Raw genomic sequence first — 17585 nt, forward strand, 5'->3', positions numbered from 1 at the left:
CAGCTTTAGATCCCATTTTGAGTAGAAAAGGGCCAAAATTAGTACCATAGTACCATTTATTCTCTCCCGTGCCCCCAGACCTTGGTAGCTGGATAAAAATGGCTCTGGTCTGAATCACCCCTTAATTTTGGTTTGGCAAGCCAGGAAGGAAACGTGTGTGTGTGTGTCTATCCGTGTACAACATGTCCAAATACACACAGGTAAGTTTAAATATTACACATGTGTGTTTACATATATAGAGAGGTTGGATTGCTAATTTTTCACTTAACCTCCCCCCCCCCCAAATTTGGAATTTCATTTATTTAGGCCGCATTCCAGCAAAATTAAGCTTGTGCTTAATGTTGAGTTTGTGGGTAGTGCTATTGAAGTCAATAGGACTACTCACCACTTAAAATTAAGCACAAGCTCAGGAGCTTTGATGGATGCTGGCTCTTTACTTCACTGACAAGGGTTCTGTTTCTTGTGCAACAGCTGATGACCTCAGTAGCTCTTAAAACTGTGAAAGGAATACAGAGACCTGCTTCATTGTAACTGAATGATGCCATTAACTATGTAGGAGAAATTCAGAGCCCTGGACTCGGGTCTTGGCATATAAAAAGGTTTTTTTGGATCAGCCTTAACATAAGATGTCATGGTTACTGTAATTTAACATTGATTAGATCTTCTGTTACCTGTAACACAGTTATATCTCCTCCCTTAAACATCTTAAAGAACCCTTTCCTTTAAGAATGCAAACAACTAGAAATTATGCATTGTCAATATTATACAGTTTGTAAGTGACATTTAGATACCAAAGTGATAGATGTCTTAGAAGAAATACTTTTAAAAGCATTTTTTCTTTCAGTTTAATGATGTAACTTTTAAAGGGATTGATGATCTAAGGGTACATTTTTCAAAAGCACCTAAGTGATCTAGGTGCTGAAGCACCAGTGATTTTTCCCAGTGACTCAGGGTAAAATTTTGAAAAACACCTATCTACAAAACTGTTCTAAAGGTGTCCTGGGCTCTAAATCTGCTATGTATCCTCTGGCTAGCTTCCAGATCAATTGACAAAGATCTGACAAAGAAATCTTTTAGCAAAATGGATTCCCTATATGCCAAGGCCCACATATGTAGTAGCTGTCTTGTAAAGAAATTCCTGTTGTAGCAGATTACCAAATAATTAAGGCGCTTCAGAGATTGACAGGGAAGAAATCGATAGCTGAAAGATTTAAAGTGTTACATGAACATGAATCACTGCACTACACAGTTCTGACTGATAAAGGCAAAGGTATCCATTCAGAGTTACCAGATGTTAGGAAAGTTAGAGATACTTTCTTTTAAAGAGGAAACACACATTTGAAATTAATAGAAACTGTGATCATGATTTATCTCCACGTGGAGGCAAAATTGTAAATAGTTCTTTGCAATTAATTTTTCATTCAGAAAAAATAGGAATTATGTTCAGAAATGGGGAAAATGTTCCCAGTTATTTTTGGATAAGCCATTGCTTGTCTGTATTACACACCGTATCCCTAATTCCTACGAGATACATGTACTCTCAGGCTGAGAAGCTAAGAGTACTTTTTAAGTTACCAAGTAGAGAGAGAATACAATTGTGCAGGGAAAACTTGGATAAAGTGATCAGTAAAGAAAGCAGGTCATCTTTTGGTTGTGGTCCTCCAGGCATGTTTCACTGTCCTGCCATTTTTCCCTTAGCTGTGGCCTATGGCCATGTAACACAGTCTCCCTCGGTATGCCAGATGTATTCCTGAAGGTTTTGTGCTATTGTATGCATTTCTACATCTTCTAAAACATTGCTTCCATAAATAAACTGATCTGATGTTCTGCCTGAGTGATATAACTGCCATGATATTATGTCTATTGTTAGAGAGCCCCAACGTGTATTTAGATCAGGTGCACTATGGATAATTAAATCTGATCAGTGCCTTCAGTTTCCATTACTAGACGGGTCAGGCAGACGGTCAAAGTGCTTGGTGGTGGTGAGGCCTTTTCATACTATGGGTCTTTTCTTCTTTTGACTGGTGCTCCTTCCCGTATATTCTCCTCTCTGGATAGAATTAGCCAGTTACTGTTCAATTACTCTCGCTGTCATGACGATTGCCTTTAAGTTAGGGAGTACAAAATAAGTGCTACCCATATTTATCAGCTTGATGAATCTGTGTATATAAGTATAAGTGAATGTAGTTTAATAGTTATCCAGTGGTTTTTGTTTGTTTGTTGTTTGTTGTTTGTTTGTTTGTTTTTTTTTTTGGCCTGGCTATTTACTCTGTTAGACTCTCTTTTTTGGGCGAGTACAGAATTGCCCTGCTTGGAGTAATTATCAGGAGTTCAGTGAAATAGCTATTCACTGAGTGTCTACAGGATGACAGCAGAGAAAGAACTTGTCGCTATTCAATTTATCACATGCCTGCCTCAGGGCTAGAATTGGCAGGTGTTGTGTGGAAGAGAAAGTGTGTTATTGTGATCAGCTACCAAGGAGAGGCATCCGTACATCAGAGATATTGGATTGTGCATCTTTATAACTTGAAACTCTTGAGATAAAATGTTGCCAGTGATAACTGGAAAAAAAAAACTATAGAAAAACATGTCTTGTCATTTCATCCACTCTGTGATGTGCTTACCACCCATTGTTATAACACCAGGCTTACAAGTCTGGTAGCAATTTTGAAAGCAGTAAAGGAATGTTTGAAGAGCCAGATTACACTTGTCTATAATGTAGTTGGAAGGCTGTCCAGAGTCACTTGATATTGGGAAAGGTATTTGAAGACTGTAGGAGGAAGGAGGTACTAATGTAGTACTAAAGGAGATGGGAGTGGCTGGCAATTACAGATGGGGAAGTTGAATTTCCATCTGAGGGAGAAGTCTGGGATAATATTACTAGGGATGAAAAGGGAGTGGCCCAGATGGAAACAGATGCTTAGGCTCTTGGCAGCATGAGCTCATTCTGGCTGGATTTGGTCACACACATCTGAAAATGAGAATTAAACATATTGATGAAGGCCAGGCAGTAGGGTGTGACTCACATGGATTCACCTGGGAGAGGAAGAAAAACTAAAAAATATAAATACAGTGTCAGTGCAAATAGATAGATCTAGAGTTTGGTGGCAGGAAGAGGCCAGAGAATCATCATTAAGAATGATAAGGCTCAGATGCTCAAAGGTATTTAGGTGCCTAACTACCATTGAAATCAAATGCTGTTGAGGATCTGGGCCCAAGTCCCTATCTGCCAGATTATTTGCTTATTTACTTGTAACCTAATTGTAAAACAGGAAGGATAGTTAATAAAGTTGAGGGTACAGTCACATTGCAATATCCTTAAAATAAAGTTTCATGCAGCAGTCAGATTGCCAAGCCGTATTTCTAGAGCAGTTCATCTTGGCTTAAAGGTCTGTGATGGTGAACAGCTGACCTAGTTACATGTATCAAAGTTTCAGTCTCAAAACAATGTAGAGCTAAATTTTCAGGTTTGGGTGCATAAATGTAAGTGCCTATATCAATAGGTCCTAAATAGCTATTTTTGGCACCTAACAGATGATTTGGACACCCAATCGAGAGTTTAGGTACCTATTGCCGTTGTTTAGATACCTGCGTTTAGGTCCCTCCAACTTGTAGACTTAAGTCATCTGTAGTGCTCAGATGTGTAGCATTTATCTATACTCGGTGAAGAAGGTTACAACTCTGAGTACGGACTTCGCATTGAAATAAACAATAGAACCTTCCTTCTCTTTTTGTGCCATCCCCCATGGCATTATGTTGTTAATAATCTTGCTGGTGTTTTTTCACTACTTTACTTGCTGAAACCTACAATTACAGTAGACCCCATGATAGATAAGGGGCATCAAACTTTTAATGAGATGAACAAAATGTTTCCTGATTTACATGGTGTCAGCATAAGCAGTACAGTAACATGCTTCACATTTGTTTGATTCAATGTGCACTGGAAGATCTAAGCAACTATGTGCCAGGCAGACATAATTTGGCCTTCAGAGAGATGTTGATGCACCCAAAACCACCACTGAAGATCAAAACCTCAGAGTTATCCAGGGTACAGGTTTCAGAGTAGCAGCCGTGTTAGTTTGTATTCGCAGAAAGAAAAGGAGTACTTGTGGCACCTTAGAGACTAACAAATTTATTTGAGCATAAGCTTTCGTGAGCTACAGCTCACTTCATCGGATGCATTCAGTGGAAAATACAGTGGGGAGAAAGTCCAGGGTACAGGATTTTAGAATAGAAATCTATTCTATCAGCCTGTGTTTAAAAGTAAAATTAAGGGGCCAAATGCTTAGCTGGGGATAAATCACCACAGTGCCACACTGATTTACATCAGCTGAGGAACTAGATCAATATCATTTTCACACTCTAGAAGTGTCTGTTGTGTTTCAGTGGGACGAGGAGTATTATGATTGCAACAGTGTTGAGTAAACTACATAGTAGTTCCAGAATATCTGGTTATGGATGCTTAAAATTTCCAAGTTGTTTTATTTGAAAAATATCTTTAGCACAGCTTGATCAAGGAATGCTCCTCCCATGTATTTAATAAGTTAGTTATTGGAGAGGGAAAGGGTTAAAAATTGAACAATTTACAGCTTTCCCATAAACCCTGTGCTCTTTGACATGGCTGCTGTTATGTAATCACCTCAAATTGCCTCAGCCTGGGTGCGTCTTTCATCCCTCTGCCCTCTTGTGTGAGTGCCATTTGCCCTGTCAGAAGAACTGTGCCCTGAATCAATAAGTCTTCTGTAATTTCTGTAATTATAGTCTAATTTTGTTAATATTGCAGTTACATATGCTGCTTCTAAGCCCTTTCACCCCAAACCCATTAAAAGATATACTTCCAAAGAGATTATTCTGCAGGGCCTGTGCAAGAAACTGAAAGTGTTATGTACCATTGCAAGTAAAATGGTGTATTTCATAATTTCTGTGCAATGCTCTATTTTTCTTTGTTAGGGACTGAGGCCGCAGCCTTGCGAGCCCTTATACAATATGCCTCATTGAAGCCAGAGGGATTGCTGGTGTGAGTAGGGACTTCTTTCATGAGTAAAGGTTTGCAGGGTCTGGGCCGAATTTGTTTTACTCATAAGATGGATAATTGTTTCAGTGGTTAGCTTAGGACTTTAGGGTAAGATTTTCAAAGGCACCTAATATAGGTGCCTAACTCCCATTAAAATTACTCACCTTGTCTCATTAAAATACAGTGGCAGTTCCATGCTGGACTCCCCAGGTGCCTTTGAAAATGTCACCTTTAAAAAGTAGGAAGAAGTAATTCGTAAATTTGTCATTTCCAAATACACCAAAGCAAAGTCTTCATACCTGTAGCCATAAAACAATATTTTGAATCCTGAGGAGAGAGTACTACCGGGAGAGTCCATTCAAAACCACCCATTATGTCACCGATTGATTGACACCATTTTAACAAAACGTGTATCCTTTCTTGTTCTCTGTATTGTATCTTCTTTCGAATATTATTTCTGAATGAGGTATTTTAAAAAAATGGATTGGCAGTTGCCTGCCCATTAAAAGTTAATATCTAATAAATCAGCTTTCAAATGATTTCATAACCAGATTTGAACTAGTTTGCTTTTTTGTTGTATGTGAATGGTTATTGGATGTGTACACTCAGTAAGCCTAACTATGCATTCCGAACACCCCAACTTCGCTTTAACCCTCAGCAGTATTTGTAATTGATTGTATCTGTCACACCATTCCGTTTCATTCACGACCCTTTTAGCCATTGAACATCAGGAACAGTTTTTTCCAGATAAAAAATGGATTCTCTTATTAAAACAGTTAATTAAAAATTAAGCTTCCATTTTACTAATGAAAACAAAGTCACATCACCTTCCACATAGGCTTCAGGATGGCAGCGAAATAGCTTGGACAGCACGAATGACAGGGACAGTGCCTCCTCCGTCATATTCAGGTGAAAAATGGATCCCTAATTCACGGACCTCTGTGGTATCTGTATAATATATTACACACCCCCAGCCTACATTAAAAGAACATTATTAAGGTTACAAAGTCAAACACTCAGAAGTTAGGAACTGCCAGAATTATGGTTGCCTGTACAACCTTAATTCAGCCCCCAAGTGTGTATTATGGTACAGTCTTTAATTATGTGAGCACATATTATATTTTCCACAGGACCCCGGCCTCGTTCCGTGCACAGAATGGACAGTGCTCACGTAGTGAGCAGCTGTACTATATTTTGTTTTCTCCTTTGTTGTCTGGTGTGTGCTTTATTTGTTGCTTACTATTCAAACCCTGCTGTGAAGACTGAATTACTAATTTCTGCATAGGCTTTTCTATGGCACTCATATTATAGAATCCAAGTGCTTCACAAATATTAATACATTAATTTTCACAACACCCTTGTGAGGTGAGGGGGTGGTATTATCCCCATTTCACAGAGAGCAATCTGAGGCAGAGAGATTAAGGTTAAAAGTACATAATTTTGGGTGCCCAATTTGAGATGCCCAAGACCTGGCTTTCAGAATTCTTAGCGTTAGCTAGCACTTTATATGTTCAAGCACCATCCCCTTTGACTTAGTGATGAGTACATCTATGAATCAGACCCCAGGATCTCAAGTGACCACCTCTCTTAGTGACTACCTGTGAAAGGTTTGGTTTAAGTGACTTGCCCAGCATCATGTAGGAACTTGGTGACACAGGCAGGGATAGAAACTGGTTCTCAAGGGCAGCATTCCTATTGCCTTGACCATCCTTCTTCTTCCTGCAATCCCCTACCTCATTTACTTTATACTTTGCAACCCAGAACCACTAGTTTCTCTCCCTGGCTAAGGGGGAGGGCCTTTAGTTATGAGCGGGCTTTGGCCTGATGTTTTCCCTGGATCTACAATAGGTACACACCTTGCAAACGTCTGCTACAAATGAGGCAGGTGTCCTACAGACAACAGTCTCCTTCAATACACAGCCCTGATTCATCCCCAGAGCACTGAATGAGACAGGGGCCCTGTGGAAAAAATATTATGTGATTGTGCAATTAAAGGCTATCATGCATACACAGAAGGTATTTCATAACTTTTGAGTGCTTGACTTTGCAACCTTAATAATGTTTTAATGTAGTTTTTGTAGCTTTTTTATGTAGGTTTTTATGATTTTTATATATACATACACCACCACCCCTAAAGGCAGAATTTTAATATTTCAATATTTGTGGGTGTACATTTCATTTGTTAGGTAAAAGAATATGTTTTGCTTTGTGAGTCTGGAAGCAAATTTTTAAGACTAACCCTTGAAGAGAGAGATTTGACTTTTAATTTTTAATGGTGTAAAAGGAGAGGAAAGGTCATTGGATACTTAAGCATAGATATATAAAAGTGTTGAGAGTTACCTGTAAGTAGGCTTGGAAGAATTCTATTTTTATTTTTTTATAATTTTGACAACTAATATTGATGCTGAGATGTAAATAAAGATCTTTAAAAAATGATTACATTTTCACAGTTGCGTGAAATTGGGTGGGGGGAGGTCAGACAGTAATTACTTAATACCGGCATTATGACACATTTTATACACAACAAGGTGGGACTCTGATGAGTTCTCAAGCAGAATTTTTTGTATTTGCCTATCTACAAATTTCAGTTATTATCGATTGGAAATATTTTTATGTAGATTTGTGTGTACAGTGAAATTGACACTTCCTGATGTTTGTGAATAAAAATTGAATCCTTTCATGCCTCCCTATAAACAAGTGTCTACTATATTCAAGCAGATACATTGAGATGGTCTTCCAAATCTCTCCACTGAGCTCAGTTCTGACCTGAAAGGAAAATGTCTCCAGGAGTATCTCACTTGCAACTTCATCATGCTTCAGAGTCTTCAAGTCAGGCTACCACTGAACAGGACAGTCAGATATTTTGATTGCAATGCACAATTGACGAGACATTTATGCCTCCCATTTACTAATACATAGTGTTTGCATTTGTTTTAAATCTATTTTTAATGATGGCTGAAGGACAAAATTCTTCCAATTTGTTAATTGTACATTGCAAATCTGCCAGAATAATTTATTTACAAAAAAAATATTCTAAAGATGCATGTCATCTGTTAAGAGAAAATCATGCACCATTAATTATTTGCTGATCACCAACAATGTGTTCTCCATTGTACAAAGCAGAGATATCAAGTCAGACAGTGCTCCAAAAAGCTTATGGCCTAGAATATATTCATTTCCTTTTATCTTTATTAGCCCAGAACAGAAAAAAAAATCTCAAATCCAAAACCCTGTCTTGCTATTGGGAAGTCATTCTGTTTTATGCAATACAATACTTAAATGAGTGGCTGACTGAAAAAATACATTGATTGGGGCAGTAGTATAGTGCGGCTTTGCCAGGTCCTAGAGCAGCGGTGGGCAAACCTTTTGGCCTGAGGGCCACATCAGCGTTGAGAAACTGTACGGAGGGCTAGGGTAGGGAAGGCTGTGCCTCCCCAAACAGCCTGGCCCCCGCCCCCTATCTGCCCCCTCCCACTTCCCGCCCCCCTTGAAACTCCCGACCCATCCAACGCTCCTTGGCCCCTAACCGCCCCCCGGGATCCCACCCCCCATCCAACCCCCCCTGCTCCCTGTCTCCTGATTGCCCCGACCCCTATCCACACCCCTGCCCCTACTGCCCCCCTGGGGCCCCACTCCCTATCCAACCCTCCCTGTCCCATGACTGCCCCACAGGATCCCCTGCCCCTTATCCAACCTCCCCTTACCATGGTGCTCAGCGCAGCAATGCCCCGCCGCCCGGCCGGAGCCAGCCACACCACCGCTGCGCTGCCTGGCAGGAGCGGTGGCCCGGAGTGCTGGCAGCACGTTGCGCTGAGGCTGTGGGGGAAGGGGGACAGTGTGGGAGGGGCCGGGGACTAGCCTTCCCTGCCAGGAGCTCAGGGACCGGGCAGGACAGTCCCTCTGGCCAGATGTGGCCCGCGGGCCGTAGTTTGCCCATCTCTGTCCTAGAGATTAGGGACTAAATTCTCAGCTGGTGTAAATCATCATAACGCCATGGAAGTCATGGAGCTGCACCAGTTCACATCAGCTGAGAGTCTGGTCCTACACAGGTATTCAGGATTGGTAATGATTTTGCAGCTCTAACCTAGGCAACAAGGTCATTGACAAGGGTCAGGAAGAGCTTTTCCTTCCATTTATAGCACAACGCAATTGGCTGGGTGCGTCTCTGTGTGTGAATGGGTGCTGGGTTCACTTTCAGAGGACAAATTAACCCTTGGTTACTGCCAGCAGCATGGTATTGGACTGCACAGGCCAATGATTTAATCCAGCCCCTGTTGAAAAGTCAGTATTTGCAAAGAGGTACCCCAGATTTCCTTTGTTTAGAATACACGTTAACAGTGGAAACTGTGTGGTTTCCATTGGCAAATGTCCTATTTAGTGTAGCATGCTGTATATTCCTGTTGTATGATGCATGGATCAAAATGCATGTAAGGTTAGGGAATGTCTAGAAAGGCAATGTTTGCAAAGATGGTTGAGAATCCTATTCACCTATTTTGAAAAGAGAGACCCTATTGGAGTCTTTTAGGCTTGTAATGTAATCAGAAGCTAACTTGAATAATTTCATTACGAAGAAAGCATTTCCCAAAGTAATCCTTCACATTTGTGGAATTTACAAACTTTATGGAAAGCAATGGATCTCCAGTTTGGAAACCTCTAAATAGACCTCAGTCTTAGAAATTGAGTCATTTGGCTCTTCCTTTGTTTTTGGGTTGCTTTAGTCTAGTTTTGCTTGATATATTTCCATAATTTGGCAATTGCCTAAAGGAAACGGCTTAAGGTGGTTGGTAACAATTTTTTCTCAACCATTAGGCCCTTAATTGGGGCCATGGTTATCGGCCTGGAAAGGTTGTGTAGCTCTTTTGTGGATTTTTTTAATGAGTGGCTTTAGCATCAGTTTGCTGAACTCTGGAGCAAATTTCCATTTGATTCAGCAATCACTGGGATATAGGTTATGATTGCTAGAGATCTGAGGGACTGATGCATGGTATAAGGGTCAAACCAGATGGATGAGAGGCAGAGAGATCCTCTCAGCAAGTAAGCCTTGGTATTATTATTTTAAATTTTTTTGTCACAGCCATTGGGGAAATATTGAATAGGAGGAAGATCTGGACTTCCAACATGTAAGAAAGAGCTTGCCTGTTTCCTACATTAGTGCCTTCAGGGTGCGAGAAATCCCCAAACATTTCAGGTGCTTGCTCCAGCCAGAGGATTTCCTATTGTAATGCATGATTGTATCCCTATCTGGGGTGCTTTGTTCCACAGCATGTTGCACAGGGCAGGTCTTGGGGGAGAAAGGAGAAGCAAAGCTGTGTGGAAAAACATCCCTTTCCAAGGGTCTCAGATGAATCGAGCACTTTTGAGTTCTTAAAAGGATTGTGAGTGCTTTAGCTATATCCTGATTAAGTAAGTGAGGTCACTCACTGCCTGAGAAGGCTGTAAAATGTAGGGCTTCTCTCCTTGCAGGGCACGGGTTTCTGTACTGCTGCCAGCCAAGACGGGGAGACAATGGGAAATTGCAGCTTGAAGGGAATGTTCTCTCCGTGTTAAGGGATTCTTTTCTGAGAGCACAGCAAGTAATTGTAGTTCCTGTTGAGATAACAATATTGCCCTTTAATGTGAAACAAAGTAAGGGCTGGATTTTCACTTCCTCCATAACTTCATTGTTGCTTAGATCTTCTGTAAGGCCAGAATCAGTTTATTTCACCCTTGAGTACCCAAATAGCATCCAGCATACTCACTAGTAGCTCTCTTTCTTCTGTAGAGGAGGAAGGATGGTCCAGTTAGGGCACTACCTTGGAACACAGACATCCTGTGTGATCTGGGGGAAATCACTTATGTCCAGATCCTAAAAGGTATTTAGGTGCCTAATTCCCATTGATTTCATTGGGGTTAGGTGCCTAGATCTGGGTCTTCATCTCTCTAAGCCTCCGCTAACCATCTATAAATGGGGATAATAGCACTTCCCCACCTCTCGAGGGTGTCATGAAGATAAATACCTACAGGTTGTGAATTATTCAGATACTATGGGAATGGGGCCATATAAGTACTTATGGTAGTACAGCAGTAAAAATGTATTTTTTCTCACTGTAGTCAATAGTTAGTACCTTTTAATACATATAGGGAGCAGATCTATTGAGTTAGAAAGTGTCATTGTTACATACTGCGTACACTTTTCCAAATGATACTTCATTCATTTAATTGCTTGATGGTGTATATCCTTTAAGAGGCATAGTTCCCATTGCAGTCAATAGCAAAACTGCCATTGATTTTAAGGGTGCCGGATCAGGCCTTGTGAGTAACTATAAGGAATTTCAAGTAATTATATTGGATACACTCCAAGAATTTATTTTTTTGAAAAAAGAAACCAAAGATACATTTCAAACATCCTTTTCATTATTCCAGAACTAAGAACAACTTGTTTCGTTGCATGATGCATTGAGATAAACATATGGGGCAGATCCTCAGCTGGTTTAAATTGTGTAGCTCCTTGACTTCACTGGAGCTATGCTGATTTCTACTAACTGGACTCCTACCCTTTAATATTTTATCTTGTGAAAGAGGAAATGGAGTTCCAGTGAGTCCTGTAAGTCTCATAGTTGAAAATTGCACATTACCTTTTGGATTGTAATAAAACTAATGGCATCATTGGGTCCTGGTTCATAACTAGGGCTCCTAGATGTTATGGTCATACGTACTGACATTCCATTTTCCCTGCGGGTGCTCAACCCCTGGTCCGTCCCAGGCCCTGCCCGCACTCCATCCCTTCCTCCAAGGCCCCCGCCCCGCCTCTTTATGTCCCTGTTCCACCCCTGCCCCACCTCTTCCTGCCCCCGTTCTGCCCCCTGCTCGAGTGTACCCCATCCTCGCTCCTTCCCCTAGCCCCCAGCGCCTCTTGCATGCCACTAAACAGCTGATCTGCAGTGGGCAGGAGGTGCTGTGAGGGAGGGAGCGGTGCTGATTGGTGGGGCCACCAGCAGGCCTGAGTGGGAGGAGCTGATCAGTGGGACTGCCGTAGGTGCTCCAGCCCTGGAGCACCCATGGAGTCGGTGCCTACGGTTACAGTAATACAAATAATAAATAATATCTGCATTTGTAAATGGATATGTATTGTATCTGTGACCTTACTCTTAGAACAATTTAATAGGAAATTGAACGCTCTAGAAGAGGAATATTAGAAAAAGAATAAAGAAAACTACAAATGAAAGGAGTTGATGTATAAAACATTGTCAGTAGCTTTTTTTCTGATATGCTAAAATCAAACCTGTGTTTGGCACAAACTTTCTTCTGTTCACCAAAACAATGCAGATGAAAATATGGCTTGAAAATTTTATAGACAAGTAATAGATTTAGAAGGCCTGATGCTGATCTTAATTTCACCCATGTAAATCCAGAGTAACTCCATAAAAATAGGGAGAGTTACAAGGGACCACATTCCATGCAAATAAGAACAGAAACAGGCTCAGAATGTTTATTTGGGGTGAGATTTCCAAAAGTGCTTATCATTGGCCTAACTCTGCTCCGATTATAGTCGGTGGGAATTTTACCGTTGACTTCAATGGAAGCAGAATTAGGGCAACACTGATCACGCTTGAGAATTTTTAAAAGAGTAATCTGGAAATCATAGAAAGTTTTAAACAGAAAGAGGCCGTAGGGCTTTACTGACAACTTACTGTGTGAAAACTTACTGATCATGTTAATTCCTTTCCCTAAAACTGAGAGATTAACATTTAGGAAACAAATTTTCAGTATAGCATTCAGAAAACCAAACTCTGAGCTCCTATTAACAATATAATGTTGCGTGTCAATTTATTTTGCACTTCAGGGAAAATGCTCCAAATATCTGTTCTGTTACTCAGTTCCTTCAATTCAGAGCTACGCTGTTACAGATTCTTCCTTATGTGTGGACAGTCCAAATTGTTTTGTAACATTCTTCACAACCTGTAAAAGTTTGAGGGACTCAGAGAGGCTAATGGAAGTATTGAGGTAGTTGAGAATATCCTTCCCCCATACAGAGATAAAGTTGTGCTCCCAAGGAAATTCTGGTTTAAAGAAGTAACAGAAGATTCATTTATTTTACTTCCACATAGAACTGTGTGTGTGCCTGGCTGTCACAACGGGCTTCAGACATGAACCTTGGTCAGACATGAACCTTGTGAATTAGCCTTTTAGTATTTTCTGGGAAAGGGCCCTTTGAGTACATTCTTTCCTCATTCTACTTTGTTGTTTGACTGAGAATGTCATGGGACAAAGCAGTCTTGGACATTTCCATGGCTAGCAAGAGGCAGATGTAGTCGCTCTGTGAAATGTGTCGTGGTCTCAGTCCGGTGGCAGCGGATCACATTGCTGATCCTATCTCTACATCTGTCACAAATTGGTACCTGTGTTTGTCAGTCTCTGCAATGAGAAAAAGGGCTTGGAGAATGACAAGGTATCCCCTCCAGCGCCTGACTGAGATCCACCGATCTTGTGGGGCAATCTTGCACTGCTGTTGCCCATGCTGGATAGATGGAAGACTTCAACCACCAGAGGTGTCATTCTAAACTCTCTCTTTTGTAGTTCACACAAAAATGATAGCATTGCCCAATTAGATTTAAGGGAAGGAGGGTAAGAATTCCATATAGGTATGTCCTTTAAAAACACCTCTAATTTTATTAGTCACCATGAGTGGAATAAAAAAATGCCAATACACAGAGTCGCTAATTGGTTTGCTCTGAGTCAGAGACATTGGTGTGGCCCTGTTTATTAGGAGTCGTTTCCTAAATTTGCACTGGGTGTGCACCAAAAACCGATGAGTAAGGCCTGTGATTCTTAAAGCCCTTGAGGTGGTAAAAGAAGTGAGGGCGTTTAGTTACTGTGAATGAAGAAGGTAGGCACACAGGGGCCTGTCTCTCTTTATGCTGTGCTCATAACCATAGTATATAGGCACCACCAAAATTCCGTGAATTCTGTGATCCCCACCCTCTCAGCAACATCTCAGGACTGAGGGTGTCAAACTTCATGCGGATCCAGCAATATTAGCCTGGACGTTTGTCCTTGACCAGGAGTAAACATGTGGACTGTGCCTTTAAGATGCAATACATTCATATTTGTTGGAGCCTCTTCAGTTATGTCTCTGTGTTAGCTGCTTCTGTGTCTGATTAAGCGCAAGATACCAAACCAGGAGACAGTCTCCTCATCTGAAACCTGACTGGGAGGGGTCAGGGACTGCTGGACAGGGTTTGTTGCTCATTTCTCATCTGTCTTGCCCAGGCAAGGAAGATTAGAGGCAAGTTGTTAAAAGGCAGCATTTTTTCACTGGCAGTTCCTGAATGTTTTAGGGCAAGAAGCAGCCTTCATAAAGAACTTCAAATCTTCAGTACACAGCACTACATTTTAGGGCCAGTACAGCTGGTGAACACAAATCTCATTCAGCGAGTCTGACAGGATTAGAGTTAATTTTCTTCTCAGACATATGGAGTTAACCAATGATGATAGGGTCCCTCCCAACTGACATATTTTAGGGACCGACTCTTCGTTTGCTGGTACAGAGAGGAGGGAGAAAGCAGATCAGCAGGTTTTTCCCTCCTCTTGATTACGCCTCAAACCTTACATCCTCTCACAAGTCCTGTCTGTCTAATTGACACATGAAACCGATCTGTTTTTCTTTTCAGCGTGTTGTCTAATGATTAAAGCAGGAGACTGAGAGCCAGGACGGTTCTCTTCGCTGACTTGCTGTGACTTAGGGCAGTCACATATCCTGCCTGTTACTCAGTATGACCCTGATCCAAAGCCCATTGGAATCCGTGGAAAGGCTCTCATTAACTCCAGTGGTCTTTGGATCAGGCCCTCGTAAAATGGAGATATAATCCCTACCTCACAGGAGTATTGTCTGGTGTAATAGCTTTAAAGAGGTGGAATTCCTATGAATATTTGTCATCTTGTCTATCCTCCCCCCTCCCGTGTGTAGCAATGAAGATTTTAATATGTTTTTGTTCAGTCACGATGACTAAATAACAAAGACATTTTTGCTACCGGCACTCTCTGGCCGTGGTTAGTCATTTGGATAGCAGCGCAGTGGTTCAGGGCAGCTGCAGGCATTCCTGCCATGCAACCTGCTTTTCTTGGATTAACGCTGGAAAGGGAACTTAGGCAGTGCAATGAAACACAGTGCATAAATAATAATAAATACATTGTTTGTATGTATAGTAGATGTTTTCCTTCCAAGAACTGCAAAGCACTTAATATAATGAATTAAGCCTCATTATGCCTATGCAGGGTGGTAGGGATTACTGTGCCCATTTTACATTGCGGGGGCAAGGGAAGTAGGAAAGAGAGAGTCTAAATGACTTGCTCTAGGTCACACAATAGGTTAGTTGTCGAGCCAGGAAGAGCGCTTAGGAGTCCTTACTCCCAGTCCCTGACATTTAACCCCTTGGCAATGTTCCTTCCTTAAAGATATTCTGTGGCACTTCCATATGATGCGCAGTAAGAACCAGCATCTGTAGGTCTTGTCGCATTGAGTTGCCGTTGTGAACACGTTATTTTATTTGCCCGTAGGGTTCCCTGAAGTGAGTCAGCTGTCAGTAGAGCGATCAGCCAGGTCTGCCATTTTACCCACATTTTCTTCATTTGCTGGCCTTTGGTACTTCTTACTTAGTGCCCTCATTACTACCTTTGCTAAACCAGTACCTTGGGCTTAATTTAGAAATAAGGGGGACTGTAACAGGGTGGCCTACCCCTTTAATGGCCAGGCGGCCTGTGGCTAACCAGCCATATTCAATCAGCCCTGCCTGTGCCATAATTAGCTGCCTCCAATCCTAAAGGGACAAAACTAATTGGGGTCAGGTGGCAGCCTGCAACACCTGGACCTCATAAAAGGGTTGAAAGAGAGAGCCTAGGGAGCAAGCTGTTTCATGAAGTGACTGGAAGTCAGTGCTATATCCCAGAGCAGAGAGACTGGGAGCTGAGTTCAGGGGATGGGCTGAAGAGAAGCCCAAGCAGGGTGAAAGAACTTGTATGAAGGAGATTGAACTCTGAGAGCGACCCAGCTGGAGGGCAGAGCCACATGAATCCCCAGGAGAGGCAGAAAACCCAGGTGAGGGGGAATTGAGGTAGGGAATGCCTAGTGACCTAGGCTCAGCCAGCAGGGAATGCTACAGGGCAGCTATGCCCTGTGACAGCGACCTTCTGCACATATGTCTTCTCTCCACCATGTGGAAGGGAGAGGCTTAGCTTACCTTCCCAGTACCATGCTTGCCCCTCTCCAGACCCCACAGAGCCTGTGCAGGGAGAGAGGGTGGAGAGTGAGCGGGAGCACGGGAGGAGTGGGTGGAGGCGGGAAAAATGCTCATAGAGAGTCCCTGGAGTGGGGATCGGGGGACGTAGCCTGGGGCAGTACTGCCTTTTTGCAGGACTTCTCTTTGGGAGATCTGAGGAGGACCATGACCTGGGAGAATCCCTGGTAGTGTGGTACGATGGAGCCAGAATGCCAGGGTGAGAGGTGGGGGTGGAACTCTTGTGGGGTCAGGTTTCCTGGGGATGTCTGAGACAAGCCCTGTGGTCTCTCCCAGGAGTGGAAGGGTTAGTATGGTGGGATATCTGTGAAAGGATGGGATTTAGGGTGGGAAGGGATGATCTAGCCCTTTTTATTAGCCAGGTTTCGTGCAGTTTTTACACTAAGAGCCATTCATATTACCAACAGTGAGGAAAGTGATTTGTTTGCTCAGATGTTATCATACATTTAGTGATTAACCCATTATTATTAATTTAACAATGATTAGACCAGCAATAAAATATAGTTTTGTAAGGACTTGCCTTAAACTGTGGCTTCCAATATCTTGAAATCTAATTCTTTCAGTCCTCTAGTCCATTATCAAATCAGGCTCGAGCCAGGGAAATTGGCCACCCTGCTGAGAGGGGAAATATCTCTGGATGTTGCACAGAGAAAATGAAACACTGACCAAGTATTACTAAATAGTGTCTGAAAAATTACTTTGGAAAGGCAGTGTGTTCCAGTGGGTAGGGTACGGGATAGCTCCTCTAGAGACATGCAGGTCACTTCACCTATGTTTCCTCTCTCACCCTTTGCTTAATAGAGCCCTTCTTGGCAGGGTCTATCACTGTGTGTCTGTACAGTGCCTAGCACAATGGGGCGTGATCTCTGTTCGACACTAGAGGCTGCTGTAATACAGTTGTTAATTTACTTAGTTGACTCATATTTTAATTGCTGGTATTTTTTCTTTCTTAAATATAGAGTCACAAATGTTTTATTCAGTGAGAGCATAAATAGGGGGTAAGATTCTCTCTAAAAAGGTGTCATGCCAACCCACCCAAAAGACAGTTTGGCACAGGTCCTCAGCTCTGGGTGAGGAGCACACACAGCAATTCGGATGGGAGGAAGGATGTGCAAAGGTGGCTTTAAACCACCTGTGCTCCCCCAATCCTGGATCTGCAGTTCCCTGGCATAAGTCAGTGCAGCAGAAGGCAGAGCTGCTCTGACTTGCACTGGCTGTCAACAGTCCAAATGGGTGAAGCCCAGAAAAGCCCGGGCCACCCCCTCTACATTGGCAACCAGGAAGGGTGGTGTCCTTGG

The 17585-nt window shown here is 42.1% G+C and overlaps 1 protein-coding gene across 29 annotated transcripts in view; it reads left to right on the top strand.

The window, feature by feature from the left end:
- MAP2 (microtubule associated protein 2) overlaps nucleotides 1-17585 on the top strand; it is a 340514-nt gene that overhangs the window by 48411 nt on the left and 274518 nt on the right. The window lies entirely within an intron of this gene.

Source organism: Lepidochelys olivacea, assembly GCF_965140295.1.
Source record: "Lepidochelys olivacea isolate rLepOli2 genome assembly, chromosome: 11".
Lineage (NCBI taxonomy): Eukaryota > Metazoa > Chordata > Testudines > Cheloniidae > Lepidochelys > Lepidochelys olivacea.